This window comes from Caretta caretta, chromosome 6 (assembly GCF_965140235.1).
Source record: "Caretta caretta isolate rCarCar2 chromosome 6, rCarCar1.hap1, whole genome shotgun sequence".
In the NCBI taxonomy this organism is placed as follows: Eukaryota; Metazoa; Chordata; order Testudines; family Cheloniidae; genus Caretta; species Caretta caretta.
In genome coordinates this window covers 19237990-19254533 of record NC_134211.1, presented here as the reverse complement: position 1 = coordinate 19254533, position 16544 = coordinate 19237990, and the positions used below count along the sequence as shown (strand labels likewise).

The 16544-nt window shown below is 46.4% G+C and overlaps 1 long non-coding RNA gene across 5 annotated transcripts in view; it reads left to right on the top strand.

Annotated features, from left to right (window-relative positions):
- The window catches only part of LOC125637700 (uncharacterized), a 76508-nt gene that overhangs the window by 50138 nt on the left and 9826 nt on the right, over positions 1-16544 (top strand). For 2 of the 5 annotated variants that reach the window (XR_012668854.1, XR_012668856.1), the window contains exon 2: positions 1872-1984. The exons of 1 other annotated variant lie outside the window; for it this stretch is intronic. This is a non-coding gene — a long non-coding RNA (uncharacterized LOC125637700). Of the gene's footprint in view, positions 1-1871; positions 1985-11930; positions 11946-14764; positions 16048-16544 lie in introns of those variants that run through there. 2 more of the 5 variants (XR_007357040.2, XR_007357041.2) reach the window with 2 other exon arrangements.

Genomic DNA, 16544 nt, shown 5'->3' with positions numbered 1-16544 from the left:
ATAACAGAGAGAAACAATGTGGCATTATGTTTGGGAAACACCACCAACAGGATTCATAACACAACCCATGAGCAAAAAAAAACCCACCCCAAGCAAATTGGGGCATGCCCTTTTCCCTTTGGTTCTTGAGTCCAACAACCCCAAATCACCCAAAGTCCCAAAAGTCCAATGCCCCAAAAGTCTCTGTCCCTGGTCAGGGCAGCCCCAGAGTTCGAAAGTTTATCTGCGGAGCTTTACCTCCCAACCTGGGTGGAAATGGGACGGGGTAAGAGGCACCTTACATGATCTGAAGCTGACCGCCCCATAGCAGCGCTCCGCTCCGCCAGCCGCCCCACGAACTCCTTCGCTCAGCTGCGCTCTGCTCTGCTCTGCCAGCCGCCCCACGAACTCCTTCGCTCAGCTGCGCTCCGCTCTGCTCTGCCCTGCCAGCCGCCCCACGAACTCCTTCGCTCAGCTCCACGGCCCACAAGCAGCTCCTGCCATCCACAAACTGCTCCACCAGCCGGTCCGCAAGGCACTCCAGCCGGCCCGCCAACCGTTCCACAATATAGCTTCAGGCTCCCCCACTACTTAACACAACACTCAGTGATTTCAGCTCTTAGGTGAATTCAGCTTGTAGTAGGGGGAGCCCCAGTGCTGGTGCACTGTCAGCCCAAAATGAGCTCAGCAGCCTATAACTAGACTTCTAATGAAATCAAAATTAGCTCTGATATTCCACAGTGGAGAGAGGAGAAAGTGCAATTAGCATGTAAGGCCCTCACCAAGGGGCCCATGCCACCAAGTATTAATACTTGTCCCCAGCCTCTCTCCATTCACACAGTTTTGGAACCCATGACCCTTGCCTAGCGAGTGCTACTTAGTTGATGGTGAATCCCTCCATCATAACAAAAGGCCACGTACAGTTCCAAGCACAGTTCCCATAATCAGGGTAATAACAATTTATTCTTCCTGCCCCAATAACAGAGACACTGGGGATCCCACAGCAGCCAAAGTGACCATTTGGGCAGCTATGGTCTCATTCTAGGCGTGGTGGGTGTGCCTATGCAAATGAGATCGGCCCCTGAAGTTCTTTTCCACAACTTGCCACACCTCACCACCAGATGTCAGGGTGGAGCTCATCCTGACGCTGCTTACATAAATATTCAAGTAGAGTTGACTGGCCCCAGCCATGACCTAGGCCTCATTATAAGAACATATTGCACATGGCACAAGGAGAGGGCACCCTTCCCAGTGCTTACAGTCTAAACAGACAAGAGACAAATTGTGAGAGACAGGAAGCGTTGTCCCCATTTTACAGATGAAACACAGAAATTAAGGGCCAGATTTTCAAGCGCTCAACATCAAGCAGATCCCATGTTGACACTTAGAGCCAAATATTCAAAACAGCTCAGGACTGAAACAGTGCTGTTCTCTTGGGCCACTTATTTGGGTGCCTAAATGGCAGCTGAACTCTTTTGAAAATCCAGCCCCAAATGACTTGTCCAAGGTCACACGGGGAGTTTCTGTGGCAGAACAAGGAATTAAATGCAAATCTCCTGTGTTCCCTGCCCCAGTGTCGTAACCACTAGACCATCCTTCTGCTCTAGCTTAGGACTTGATTCTGCACAGAACAGGGGAGGAGTTTTGCCCTATGATTTCAAGGTGAAAAGCGACGAGCAGGACAGAGTCCAGTGTTAAGAGGCTGCTACACAGTCACCACATCCCTGCTGCATGCTACCACGATGGCCTCTATAAAAACATTTGGCTTTTTGAACATCTAGTAATCTTTTAAAAAGCACTGGGTTGGGGTTTTGCCATCGAGTAAAAAGAATGAAGGGAGACACGTACCATAGGAGTGGGGATCTTCGACTGATTTATAATTTCTCCCTAAGGAGTCTCAAGGGGAAAGCCACTCCAGCTATGTCCATTCCAACAGCAGCCCAGGCTTGGAAAGTTCTTCATGCCAGTCCAGGATGTGCGGTGGAAATGATAGTCTACTTAGACGGTAAGCTCTTTAAGGGCAGGGACCATCTTTTTGTCCTGTGTTTGTACAGTGCCTAGCACAATGGGCGCTGGTCCATACCTAGGGCTCTTAGGTACTCTGGCAATACAAATAATAAAATACTACTACTAATTACTTTATTGTGACCAGAGGAGAAGACATTATGACTAGGATTTGATTGACCTGTATCCTATTCCTAACTCTGTCACTTGCCTGTTGGATGACGTTGGGCAAGTCATTTCACTGCTCCGAGCTTCAGTTTCCCCATCAGTCGAATAGCAATAATGATACTTGATCTCTTTTGTAAGGTGTTTTGAAAGCTCTGGATGAAAAGTGATAAGAGAGCTAGGGATTATTATTGAGTACCTTTTAACTGTTAACCATAGCTCCAAAGGGTGCAGAGATGCCAGCTTGGCTGCTGTAATTCCTACCCTCAAAGGAGCAGTCCTGACTAATATGTTTCTTACCCAGAAGTATGTGTTTCTAGAATGAATACATCCCACGTACCTTTGTTACACTTTTTTTGGAAGAGCAGAGCATTACTCTTCTGTCAATAACTGCTAGAACAAATATTATTCTAAAGATAGTCTCTGGTCTGATCTTGTGATTCAATGAAGGCCTGCACATAGTCTGTGCTGGAGAAGCAGTGTACAGGTATGGACTTGCTCAGATCCTTTAGTCTAAACATGCTGTTCTTTAACTGATTAGCAAGGCTTGAAAGTGAGGGCACATGAGCTAAGCATTCAAGGGGCAAGCTCAAGATTTGGCGGATGCAAGGAGGCAATTTACCACATATTAGTTGTGTGGATTTCCTCTTCAGGCATCGTGCTAAGATTGTGCTGATGTGGGTGGGCACAGCAGGCCAGTACAGCTGCTAATCCTCTCATTCGAAAACATACAACATTGACCTAGACCAAATTTGACGGAAGATCTGTCCTCCAAAACTTGACCCAGAAGAGCGATGTTCTTAACAAGACCTGCACCTTCCTAGGAGAGATGGCACCAGAGAGGGCTGCGTGCCTTAGCAAATATCAATGATTTACAACAACAAAATAACTAAGAGTAAAAGGAGCAGAGGCCAAGTCACTGCTTGAATTCTGGGAGCTGCAAAAAACCCAGCCAACAACTCCAAAGGAACAGCATTCCTCATATAAGTGTGTATCAGCAGCCTCTAGATCTAGGCCAAGGGAAGATTCCTGCAGATGAGAGAGATGGGGTTGGGGGGATGGTGGTGGAGTTCTATTTGTAGGCTTTGTTCCATTCAGAGAAGTTTCCTGCCTCTTCCCGTTTCCTCCATTCCCTGCACCTCTCCTCCTCTGTCTATTGGATCCTGTTTGACACTAAAGAAGCTTCTATGACAAGAATCTTTGTAATAAAAGCCAAGGAACCCTGGGTGCAGTTGGTGGAAATGATTTGACTAATAGAAACAGCAGAATTCAGTGGCAGGTGTGGACAGAACTGGAACATGCAGATGGGAAAAATATCCCTTCAAAGTGGTAGGTGGTGTAGAATTTGAGTCAACAAGTGCTCCTGTGTCAAGAGTCAGAATATTCCCCTCTTTCCTCTGGAAGTCATTCTGCTCGTTGGAATCATTCCCTCTAGCTTCCTGCCAGTCTGATTGATACATGGGGAGAAAACGTTCACACACTCTATGGTCAGTACGGAGCAAAAAGCAATAAATGGACAAACTGCTTGTAAAAAACAGACTCCAGCTTTTCAAGGGTCACTGAGGAAGCATCAGCAGGGCTGAGAAATAAGTGGTCTCTCTCTTGGAAGGGGAGCGCCACCTAATGTACCTGAAAGGTAAAGTCCAGCAAACTTAGATGGCTACATTAACTTCTCCTTGTCCATTTGCTGTTAGTCCCAGCTGCACATTTCAGATTTGGATCCAAACTTCAGGCCTGGACAGATCTGGGTTTTTGGTTCAGACCACCTCATTTATTTAGAAAGGAGAGAGAGTTTCTCCTTCTGAGCTGGCTCAATTTAATATCAAATGCGGCCTCTGTCTCAGGACTGGGTCCTGCTCTTTGGGAAACAGATGGGCTTCATCTAAGAGGGAGTGCTAGAAAGTAAGGAAATGAGTGAGGAGAACTAGGGATTTGGCATTTGTCCTGAGTCCAGCCACCAGTGCAAACCCTTATTGCACACAAGTAAAGGCAGTGAAGAAACTAACCACTACTTGGAACTAAGATTAGCTGCACTAGTGCAAATCACAGTTTAACAGTTTACCCGGACTAAATTAAGGGTCTGCACTGATGCATCCACTCCAGTGGCAGGAATTGAGGCATGTCCCCAGTGTAGATCTAAGGCCCAAGAGTTACTGTTTGTAAGGAGATGTCCTGCTGAGTCCTATTTTACCAAATGTTGCTACCCACTTTTCTACACCATCCTCTTCCACAGCAGAGCCCCATCTGCAGTAGGTGGAAAAAGGCTCATCAATGATGTCTATCTATTTAAAGCCGGGAGAAAGTGGAAGATGAATGATATAAACCTGCATGCACCAGAGAATGAGCTGAAAACAAGGATGGGAGAGGACCACATAGCCAGGAGAAGAGTAAGACCTGCAGTGATTGCTCTCCCAAAAAGGAAAGATCCACACCCACTGGAGGCCAAATGCACCAGGGTTTCAAGGCAGGAATATCTTTAGCTCACTGGGTCAGCTAGTGTAGCACCTCCTGCCCATTCATTAATAATGCATGCATCTGGAAACAAGGGGTTCAAAACCCAGCCATGAGTCCAAACGACATAAGCACGGTCATGAAAGAAAAACCTCGAAGTCCTTCCTAACCAGGATAAATAAATCACAGCTTCAGGAAACAGTCTGTCCATATATGCAGTGACGCTGAACTTATATCCAGGACTTAACTGGATCAGGGAAATTATCTGGTGGTCAGGCATATATACTCTTTCCCCCACATTGGAGCCCCACAGGACTGGCGGATGAGAGGTACCTTTACAGTGAATAGTTTAAGTGTTGCAGACTGGACCATTGTTTGAGTAGGGGGTGGTGCTGACCCACCTCGCCAGCTCCATGTGAGCCTCACCCCAGATATGTACGCTCACACCCACCCACCAGGTCTTAGCCTCACCCCACAGCCCTTTCCCAACATGAAGTGTAGCATGGACAGTAACTCACCGTACAATGTTCCCTGAAAAGCCAGGAAGATTGCTTTCTGGAGCAGAGCAGGCCCTGTGTTACTCAAACCCTGGACTTCCGGTGCTTGGGAGACCCAATGGGTGAGCTAGGCAGTCTAGCTTTTCCCTCTGGATAGTGGCATCTGAGAGCTCCTCCTCTCCTCTGTCCAGGTTGGCTCTCCTCTCCTCCTGCTAGTTCCAATTTTTGTGACTTGATGGGTGTAATAAAATGTTAACCTGTATTATACTCGCAAAAAGAAAAGGAGTACTTGTGGCACCTTAGAGACTAACCAATTTATTTGAGCATAAGCTTTCGTGAGCTACAGCTCACTTCATCGGATGCATCCTTTTCTTTTTGCGAATACAGACTAACACGGCTGTTACTCTGAAACCTGTATTATACTGTTCATCCACTAGATGGCACTAGGTGTAAAATAACTTATTTAAGCTACCCTCATCCATCCTTGGCAGTGCATGAAAGGATCTTTTGATGTACAAATCTGATGTGTATCTTGCTCAGAAGTAAGCTCTGTAGTCTGTCTGTATCTAATACAGGAGCATGACGGGGGGTTCTGGTTTCTTGTCCTGCCCGATGCTGAGAGTTTGGAGGACAGATAGCTGCAGGGAACACTGGGTAAAGCGGAGGCTTCAGATCAGCTGGGCTTCTCTTGCTGAGCCGTACTGTCACATTTGCAGGTTTGTTTTTTCCACCCAGCCCCATTCTACCTTGCACAGAGCGGTCAAAGGGCTGCAGCTGCTGCAAGATGACTCCTTTTCCTTCCTCCAAACATTGTACTGGTTGGCTTGTACACCTGCACATGTTGGGCTAGTAGAAAAATTTCCATCAAAAAACTTTTTTGGACAGAAAATTGGGTTTTCACGAAACAATATTTTTGATGGAAACTATTTGCTTTTCTTGAGCTTTTTCAAATTTTCCTCAGAAAAGTGTTGGGTTTTTTTGGCCAGTTGGTTTATTATTATTTAGTTTAGTTGCACTTAGAAGTTCCAATTAGGCATTAGCCCTTAATTGTGGTAGGTGCTGTACCCTCATGTAATTAAAATAATTTAAAAAAAAAAACAGTTCCTGTCCCAAAAAGCCTACATCTTAGCAGATGATGAAAGACAAAAGAAAGACAGTTATCTGTTTCCTAACTGGTGTTCTTCGGGATGTGTTGCTCATGTCCATTCCATGCTAGGAGTGTGTGCTCGCCACATGTACCGGTGCTGGAAGTTTTTCCCTCAGTGGTATCCGTAGGGGACTGGCTCTGGCGCCCTCTAGTGTGGCGCCCGCATGGCGTGATATAAGGGGCGCCACTGGCTCCCTCCACCGTCAGTTCCTTTTTGCTGGAATGGACATGAGCAACAAATCTCGAAGAACAGCAGTTACAGAACAGGTTGATGTAAAACATCGAGGCCATGTTGTCCCTCAGCACTCAAACCACTCGGTTGGATAACTGTGGGAGGAAAACCGTGCAGGCTAGGCAAACCGCCCTGAGTTCTGACATTTATATGCATACCTTGCGTCCGCATCGTGCCAAGGTGTGCTCCCCAGCCGAGGTCTGAGGCATCTGATGTCAGCAAAGTTATAGATGCCCAGGCTGGGAGGAATAAAGAAAGGCGGTTAGAGAACCGGAGGAGGGCAGGATCCAGGACAGTGGCTGGAATGTCACCCTTGGGTGGACCCTCAAAATGCCTGCTTCAACCCCTGCTGGGAGCGGGAAGAGCCGGCCTGTGCCGAGGTAGAGGGCTGCTGGCTCTGATGACGTTTGTAGCCCTTGCCCTTCTTCTGGAAAGGCTCTTACCAAGGCAGCATGAATGGAGGGAGGAGACACAATAGATGCATAGCAGTGGCTGCAAACATTCCCTGTGGAAACTGAACGTGATGACGAACCCACACTATCCTACTGGAGCGCACCACTCCCTCCACTTTCCAAAGTACTGGGGGGTGCCTGTGTGTGTCAGACACAAAGAGAGAGAGAGAGAGAGAGAGAGTGTCGCGCATTGCCCCTTTAAGTGTGCTGACGGCACTCTAAGTACACTGCCTTTTAAAGTAGATCAGTAAGTTGAAACAACAGCTGCTGCCAGAAAACTCTCTCAGTCCTGCGCCCTGTCATGTCTGTCCATCCCCCTGCTCTGTGGAGATGGGGTACAGGGAGCGGGGGGAGGGGGACACCCTGACATCAGCCCCCCTCTTCCCCTCCACCCCCTGCACAGCAAGCAGGAGGCTCCTGGGAGCAGCTCCAAGGCAGAGGGCAAGAGCAGCACATGGCAGTGGGGGGAGAGACACCTGAACTGCCCAGCAACGGATAGTCTGCTGGGTGGCTGCTGCACAGGGAACTTAGGGGAGCTGATAGGGGGCTGCTGGCCCACCCTGGTTCCAATCCCCCACCAGCTAGCTCCAACAGGCTGCTCTTCCTGCAAACGGTGGACAAAGCAGACGGCTGCCAAACAACATTAGAAGGGAACATTTTGCAACTTTAAATGAGCATGTTCTCTAACAGATCAGCGACGAAGCAATGAAACAATGTTAACTGGGACGATGGTAAGTGAGGAGTTACTGTACATACCTACGAACCAGGAGCATACAAGTTCTTATCAGCCCTCCCTAACTTCTGCTAACACCAGCCTTCAGTGGCCAAGTCCCTGTAGCACGAATGCACATACAGAGCCTGGACCTCAAACTGGAGGTCAGCCCTGGAGGAGGGTAAGTGTGTTCTACACCCTGGACAAGTAACTTCAAAGACTGGTGCCTTTGGTTTCAGACCAGTAAGCTAGAGGCCCTAACTGATGTGAGCTCAGAGGCCCATGCCTGGAAATAAGCTCAGCAAGCCGGAGAGGTCAGTAACAATGTCACAAAATGTTTTCTCTCTCTCTCTCTCATCAGTACATGAAGGTAGATGTCCTGAATCAGTCAGTCCTAGCATTTCATGCTAGGAGCCACTGAGCCAATGAGCTCACGAAGGCCATGGCTTTGTTTGACATAAGCCCAGTAAACTAGAAGTGCTGGCCAGATGACATCACACATGCCTGCCTCTAGACACGAGTCCAATCAGCTCAAAGTGATGCATGCCAGACAGCACTGAGGATTGAATTTGTGCCATTTGTCTGTCATGTGTCTCAGGCCTGGTCTACACGCCAGGGGGGGGAGGGGGGAGAGAAATCGATCTAAGTTACGCAACTTCAGCTACGTGAATAACGTAGCTGAAGTCGACGTACTTAGATCTACTTACCGCGGTGTCTTCACTGCAGTAAGTTGATGATGGACGCTCTCCTATTGACTCTGCCTGCGCCTCTAGCCCTGGTGGAGTACCGGAGTCGACAGGAGAGTGTTCGGCAGTCGATTTATCGTGTCTAGACTAGACGCGATAAATCGACCCCTGCTGGATTGATCGCTGCCCTTCGATCCAGCGGGTAATGTAGACAAGCCCTCAGTTTGGGGCCTGGTTAGCTCCTCAGCTGCTTTTGGAGGCTCAGAGAGCACCAGTGGCCAGAACTGCTTTTTCTGGCAGTGTTTGGGCAAGGTGAGGCTCTTTCTTTGAGATGCAGCCCTCTCTACTATTGTCCATACCCTTGTCATTAGAGACTGGATTGCTGCAACATGCTTTACTTGAGGCTACCCCTTAGAACCAGTCAGTAACTTAGGCCTGGTCTACACTTGAACATTTTGCCAACATAGCTATATCCATGAAGAGTGTGGAAAAGAAACCACACCCCTAACTGACAGAACTATGCCAGCAAAAGCCCTACTGACAAACAGCTTATATCATTAAAAAGTGCTTTTACTGGTACAGCTTATTTTGTTAGGAGAACCGGTATACCCCAGGCTGACAAAAGAACTTTTTTTTGCCAGTAAAAGTTAAGCTGCGTCTCCACAAGGAGGATTTGCTCATATAGCTCTGTGAGCAAACTTTCTAGTGCACAACACTGGTGCTCGCTTGTGAAGCCGAAATATCTAGATGGGCATATACCATACCAGTGTGCTGTAACCCGCACTGGCTGTTGATTAAATTCAGGATAGAGTTTAAGGTGTGGGCATTGACCTATGAAGCAGTTAGTGGTCTGAGACCTAGCTAACCCAAGAACTTGCTTCTCCCCACCTATGATATTACTGCAGCTGTGGTGAGCAGAGGTGCTGAAGGGGGAACCCCTTGGTTTACAAGGCAAGGACAAGACTGTTTGTGAGGGCCATTTACTCTGGAACTTACTCTTCCTGGTCCAAAAAGCCCAACTTTGTGATTCATTTATCAAGCACTGGGGAGGATGACTGAGCAATACTGAGGGGGGGGAGCGGTTAGTTTTTAGAGTGGGTGAAAAGAAAAGGAGTACTTGTGGCACCTTAGAGACTAACCAATTTATTTGAGCATGAGCTTTCGTGAGCTACAGCTCACTTCTGCAGTTTCCACGGTAAACATCTGATGAAGTGAGCTGTAGCTCACGAAAGCTCATGCTCAAATAAATTGGTTAGTCTCTAAGGTGCCACAAGTACTCCTTTTCTTTTTGCGAATACAGACTAACACGGCTGTTCCTCTGAAACCTGTTAGAGTGGGTGAGTTAGTCTGTAGTTGATGGCCCAGATGGCTGCTTATTTGGTCATTTGTTGGGATGGGTTTGTTCTAAATGTTAAAGACCTTGCATATCCTCCAGTTGTCTGTACTTAACTTCTGTGCCAAAGGCCCCTGCGATTCTGTGTAATGCCATTGTGGCAGGCCAGAAAATTGGCAGCAGCTTCATTTAATTTCTTTTTTAAAATAGAGGTTTTTATTGAATGCAAACAAATCACACAGTCAGCCCAGCAGCTCCTGTGTTACTGATTTTTATATTAAATTCTATCTGTTTCATGATGTCACCACATTGAACATAAGAACGGCCATATTAGGTCAGACCAATGGTCCATCTAGCCCAGTATCCTGTCTTCCAACAGTGGCCAGGTGCTTCAGAGGGAATGAACAGAATAGGGAATCATCAAGTGATCCATTCCCTGTCGCCCATTCCCAGCTTCTGGCAAACAGAGGCTAGGGACGCTTCAGAGCATGGTTTTGCATCCCTGCCCATCCTGTCTAATAGCCATTGATGGACCTTCCTCATGAACTTATCTAGTTCTTTTTTGAACCCTGTTATAATCTTGGCCTTCACAACATCCTCTGGCAAAGAGTTCCACACATTGACTGTGCGTTGAGAGAAGAAATACTTTGAACTTCACTATCTTGAATAGTTTTGTATCATCTGCAAATTTTGCCACCTCACTGTTTATCCCTTTTTCCAGATCATTTATGAATATGTTGAACAGGACTGGTCCCAGTACAGACCCCTAGGAGGCACCATTATTAACCTCCATTCTGAAAAATGACCATTTATTCCTACCCTTTGTTTCCTATTTTTTAACCAGTTACCAATCGATGAGAGGACCTTCCCTCTTACCCCATGACTGCTTACTTTGTTTAAGAGCCTTTGGTGAGGGACCTTGTCAAAGACTTTCTGAAAATCTAAGTGCACTATATCCACTGGATCACCGCGTCCGCATGCTTGTTCACCCCATCAGAGAATTCTAGTAGATTGGTGAGGCATGATTTACCTTTACAAAAACCATGTGTACTCTTCCCCAACAAATGCTGTTCATCTATGTGTCTGATAATTCTGTTCTTTACTATAGTTTCAACCAAGTTGCCTGGTATTGAAGTTAGGCTAACTGGCCTGTAATTGCCTCTGGAGCCTTTTTTTTTTAAAATTGGCATCACATTAGCTATCCTCCACTCATCTGGTACAGAAACTGATTTAAATGATAGGTTACATGCCACAGTTTATAGTTCTGCAATTTCACATTTGAGTTCCTTCAGAACTCTTGGGTGAAAGTACCATCTGATCCTGGTGGCTTATTACTGTTTAATTTATCAATTTGCTCCCAAACCTCCTCTAATGACACTTCAATCTGGGACAGTTCCTCAGATTTGTCACCTAAAAAGACTCTCTCAGGTTTGGGAATCTCCCTCACATCCTCAGCCGAGAAGACCGCTGCAAAGAATTCATTTAGTTTCTCCGCAATGGCTTTTTATTCCTGTTATGCTCCTTTAGCATCTCAATTGTCCAGTGACCCCACTGGTTGTTTAGCAGGCTTCCTGCTTCTGATGTACTTACACATTTTTTTTTTGCTGTTACTTTTTGAGTCTTTGGCTAGCTGTTCTTCAGATTCTTTTTTGGCCTTCCTAAGTATACTTTTACACTTCACTTGCCAGAGTTTATGCTCCTTCTATTTTCCTCAATAGGATTTAACTTAACTTTTTAAAGAAGCCTCGTGTAATGCAAATGAAGAACTTTAGCAGGAAAGTGCTAATTCTTGCAAATTTGAAGGCAAGTGGTCACTGTGTGTGATGATCAGAGATCAAAGACTCTAAATGCATTCCTCTCTCCACCAATCAAAGAGCGAGCCCATGTGAGTTGTGACCCAGTCAGATTGTTCTAAGAGAATGAATATAAATATGGGTAGAAAGAAAAATCATTAATCTCTGCACTGTTTGGATTCTAAGATGGTGGAATAACTGAACAAAAAGACAGAGATCCCCAGAGTTATTCTGGGTAGCCCTGAGAAACTTTTGGGAAACTGGCAGATTCCTACAACTCTGCTACCATTTGGAATTCTAGATTGTGACTCATTTATACCTATATTTTACCGCTTCTCAATAACTCATTTCTTTTTCTTCACTAATAAACCTTTACTTAGTTTACTATAGCACTGCATTTTCTTTGGTGTGCGATTGACGACGCAGTTCAGCCTGAGTTGAGTGACTGGTCTCCTGAGACTGGGAGTAACCTAGAATATTTGTGATTTTTGGTGGTAAGTGATCATTTATAACATAGTCTATCTTGCCTGGGTGGCAAGATACACTGTCATGCAAAGGGGACGGTCTGTGACACCAGTATAAGACTATTGCAGTACTTTAGGAATTCACATTTGTTACTGGCTTGATGAAATCTAATTATAGATCATACTATCAGTATAGGGTGTCTGCCCTGCTTTTGACAGTCTGCCCTGAGATAGGCACTGATGGTTGTGAGCCACTCCAGACAGTGTGGCAGTAATTACCAGAGTTGAAATTTGACCAGTGTGATAAAGTTCCTCCTCTACCTTGGTGGGTCCTGCACTTATTGGCGGATTTTGCTCACCTCAGAGATTCACAGTAGCCCTCATTTTGGCCACTTACATGGCTCAAATCTGCCGTTCACTCAGATAACCTCATCACTGGCCAACATGGGAAAAAAGAGTAAGAACAATCCCCGCAGTTTCTGCTGATCCATCATGTGGGTCAGGGAACAGCTCAGAGACCTTCCCCTGTGGGGGAACCTCCTGTGTTGGGAGGTTTGGGGGGAACCTGGACCCACCTCTACCCCAGGTTCCAGCCTAGGACCCTGTGGACTGCAGCTGTCTAGAGTGCCTCCTGGAACAGCTGTGCAACAGCTACAACTCCCTGGGCTACTTCCCCATGGCCTCCTCCCAACACCTTCTTTGTCCTCACTATAGGACCTTCCTCCTGATGTCTGTTAACGCTTGTACTCCTCAGTCCTCCAGCAGCACATCCTCTCACTCCCAGCTCCTTATGCACACACCTCACTAACTGGAGTGACAGCCTTTTTAAACCAGGTGTCTTGATTAGCCTTAATTAATTCTAGCAGCTTCCCAATTGGATACAGGTTCCTAATTAGCCTGCCTGCCTTAATTAGTTCTAGAAAGTTACTGAGTGTTCTGAAATAGTCCCTGTTATCTTACGCAGGGAAAAGGGACTGCTTAACCTGGAACTAATGTATCTACCTTCGACCATGCTCTTTTAGCCAGCTGGCCTAACCCTGTCACACCAGATAATACCCCTATTTTTGCAAAAGATACCACAAGATCTTTAATGATCCCAAGTGGTCAGGACTTTGGTTAAATCGAATCCAAAAGAGAGAGGGGACCTTGCTGCTGAAAGTGCTAACACAGGGCTGGGGCATGGATTCAGGATTGATCAGAGAGAATAAATGCACCTACAGTCATCAGCATTGCTACTTTTTGCAGCACCCAAGTATTTCTTGGAGGTCTCCCATAAAAACGACCATACTGGGTCAGACGAAAGGGCCATCTAGCCCAGTATCCTGTCTTCCGACAGTGGCCAATGCCAGGTGCCCCAGAGGGAATGAACAGAACAGGTAATCATCAAGTCATCCATTCCTTGTCACCCATTCCCAGCTTCTGGCAAACAGAGGCTAGAGACACCATGAATACCCATCCTGGCTAATAGCCATTGATGGACCTATCCTCCATGTATTTATTTAGTTCTTTTTTTAACCTTGTTATAGTCTTGGCCTTCACAACATCCTCTGGCAAGGAGTTCCACAGGTTCCCATCCAACTATGGAAACAAGACTGACCTGACTTTGCTTATAAAATCTGACAGGATCACTGCCCTAGGTAATATAAATGCAGGTCATCTGACCCTATTAAAGGATGATGTAGTGTTAGGCCAGAATTCAGGTAATCAAAAGGAATAAACGTGGTATTAAAATCCTCTTTTTACTTGAATGGATTAAAGAGAATTTTTATTTCAATAAAGAACAGCGCTTGATTTACTGTGTATTCTAATGGAAGGAATTTTTTGGTCTACAGATCTATTGTTATGGATTTCCAGAACCATAATCTTTTAAAACCAAAACACATTTCAGCTCAAAAGGAAGAACAAGCTCTTTATGAGAGAGCAATTATGTCTGTAAGCCTCAGACTTAGCAATCACTAAAATTTCTGTACATTTTATGATTTAATACCTTAGAAGTGTTGTTAAATCAGTACATCTCAAATATCCCAAAGCTGCTGACATTTCCCATTGTCGCTGTTTAGACCAGGGTACTTACAAGCTGGCATGTTCTGTGGATACAATTTCTCTAGGTGACCCTTACAAAGATAAGCAGGATTTAGTGACAACTTGATGTATAAACGTGGCATGCTGGGAATAGCTGATGAACTTGGAAAGGGGCCTCTGTTGAGCGATATTGTAATATCTGTGTTCACATGGGCAAACTCCAAGCTTGTATCCAGAATTTCAGAAGTAACTGGTGGCACTGCACGTCCACTCATTCTAAACCACAAAATCCTCTCGCCCAGCTCCCTCAATATTCACTGTTCCTGGTGTAGGGTGAGATCCATTTTGATTCGCTCTAGCAACAGCTACATTTACCCCCGGTATAACTACTGTAATATCGGACTACAGCAGGATTTCAGTTAGACAAGGCAGTAACACATAGTGCCTTGAGGGCAGTAGAGTGGGTAGTTTGAGCCAGCATTCAAGACCTCTGTTGATGGTCCAAGTGGACTCTTAGGTCAATGAGGACATATAGATATGTCTTAAGACAAATCTTTCCCCTGCCCCATCTCCTCCCTCAGCCCCATCAAAAAGCTCATATTCTCCCTACCTTTCTTTCTCCCTCTCCTTTCTAAAGTACACCCACTTCAGAAGGTCTGAAGGGGTCTCATGATCCCTGCCTACCTTCCCTCTGGGTTCTAGATAAGAAATTCTCCAGATCAGCATCTGCAGTTGTTGGGGACACTGGGGCATGGCCACTAGGTAACTCGAGGGGATGGAAGACCACGAGTGTCGATGAAGCCTCCTCGCACTAGGCCCAAGTGTCCCCCCCCCCCCCCCCGCCTGGAGGCACTCGCAGCAGCTATGCGTACTAGGCCCAAGTGTCCTTGGCCCCCCTGCCTGGAGGCACACACAGCAGTTATGCTGAGGATCTGCAACAATATGTTGCAGAGTCAGACTGCCTGAAGCTAAACAAGGCCAAACAGGGCAGATATGGAAAAACAATGCTGAATAAATCAGCTTTATGTATAGTTTAATAAATGATACAAAAAACAAGGGAACTAGCTGGTAACTGGATTGGCTGGCTATATGGATACTTAGAGCAGCTTGCTATTGGATAAGTATGCTGAAGAAAGGATGTATAAAAGCCTGTGTAACTTCCTGCTCTGTGTGCAGGATTTGAGATTCTAATCTCCCTGTACCTTGTTTGCAGCTGCTAATAAACTTTTCTGTTTCTCCACCGTGTTGTGATTATTGGGTGACGCACACCGGGTAGCGAACCCCTGCTGTTGTTTTGCCTCTCGGCACTGGGTGCCGGCAACAGCTTTTGGCGTCCCTGGGTGGGCGACGAGGCTGCTATTTAGCCTTGCCTGGACCCCTCCTGGAGGTCGAGGATTGCGGCGAGAACCGACGCCCAGCGTGCACCGGTGAGTTCATCAGGGGCCTCGGAGGAGACGCGATTTGATCGACCCCAGAGGGCACAAAGGTGCAACGCACTCATATAGTGGAGAAGCAGCTGTGGGCGACGGTGAGGAACCGGTCCCTTGGACATAGGGGAGGAGCAGCTGCGGGCGACGGTGAGGAACCGGTCCCTTGGATAAGGTAGGAACCTTTTGAAATCCGGATTGTATGCTCTGTTGGAAACTGGGGACGCCCAGAGTTACCCTGTAGGTATGGGACAGGGACAGAGCTCGGGGATTAGGGCACGGTGTACGCCCCTAGAATGCATTCTAGCAAACTGGAAGGTATTTGGTGCGGATCCGATGACGAAGAGCCAATTAAAACGATTCTGTACAGTTGACTGGCCTCAATATCAACTAGAGGACCAGGAGTGGTGGCCACCAGGAGGGTCAATTAATTACAACACGATCCTTCAGTTACTCCTGTTCTGTCAGAGAACAAGGAAATGGAATGAACATATGCATGCGCATTTGTTTCTGACTTTAGGTACTCGACCAGATATTTTACAGCACTGTAATCTGACTCCGACTGGTTCGGTAGCAGCTAATGTTAGTCCGCAGGTCGGTAGCAGAACTGGAAATGGAGCCCAGGTGTCCTGAGTCCTAGCCCAGTGCTCAATTCATTGGACCATGCTGTCTCTCCAGCACCTGTAAGTTTGACTTGCCAGATTTATCCTGAAGACAGAGGGAAAATGTGAGCGTCGGGGGTTTTATGGCCAGCATTTTAAGCATTCACACCTCCCATTTTTGAATTACAGGTCACTAAAGTTGCTTTGCTTGCTGTTGACATTGGTCTAATGCTCCCTTAGGTTCCTCTAGTCTAAACACAGCTTGTCCGACAGTTTTTCGAGATAGTGCATGAGTCTCCACGTAGGTTTAACTGGCTATTTTTGAAGAGAATAGAGTCTAATAAGTCCGGTTATTGTGGACTTTTGTGGGCCTTGGCTTGCTCTCATTAATACATCTCTGGGATTTATCACTGACTTCAGTTTTGGCTGTTTTTACCTTAGATAGGCTGCGAGAGATCCAGAATGGTAGGGATCCAAGTCCATATTATGGTAGACCCAAGTCTTATCCCCTCCGTCACATTGCCACTCCGATAGAGGTGCGTTGGTTATCCTACCTCTACCCACTAAACACGCTCCCC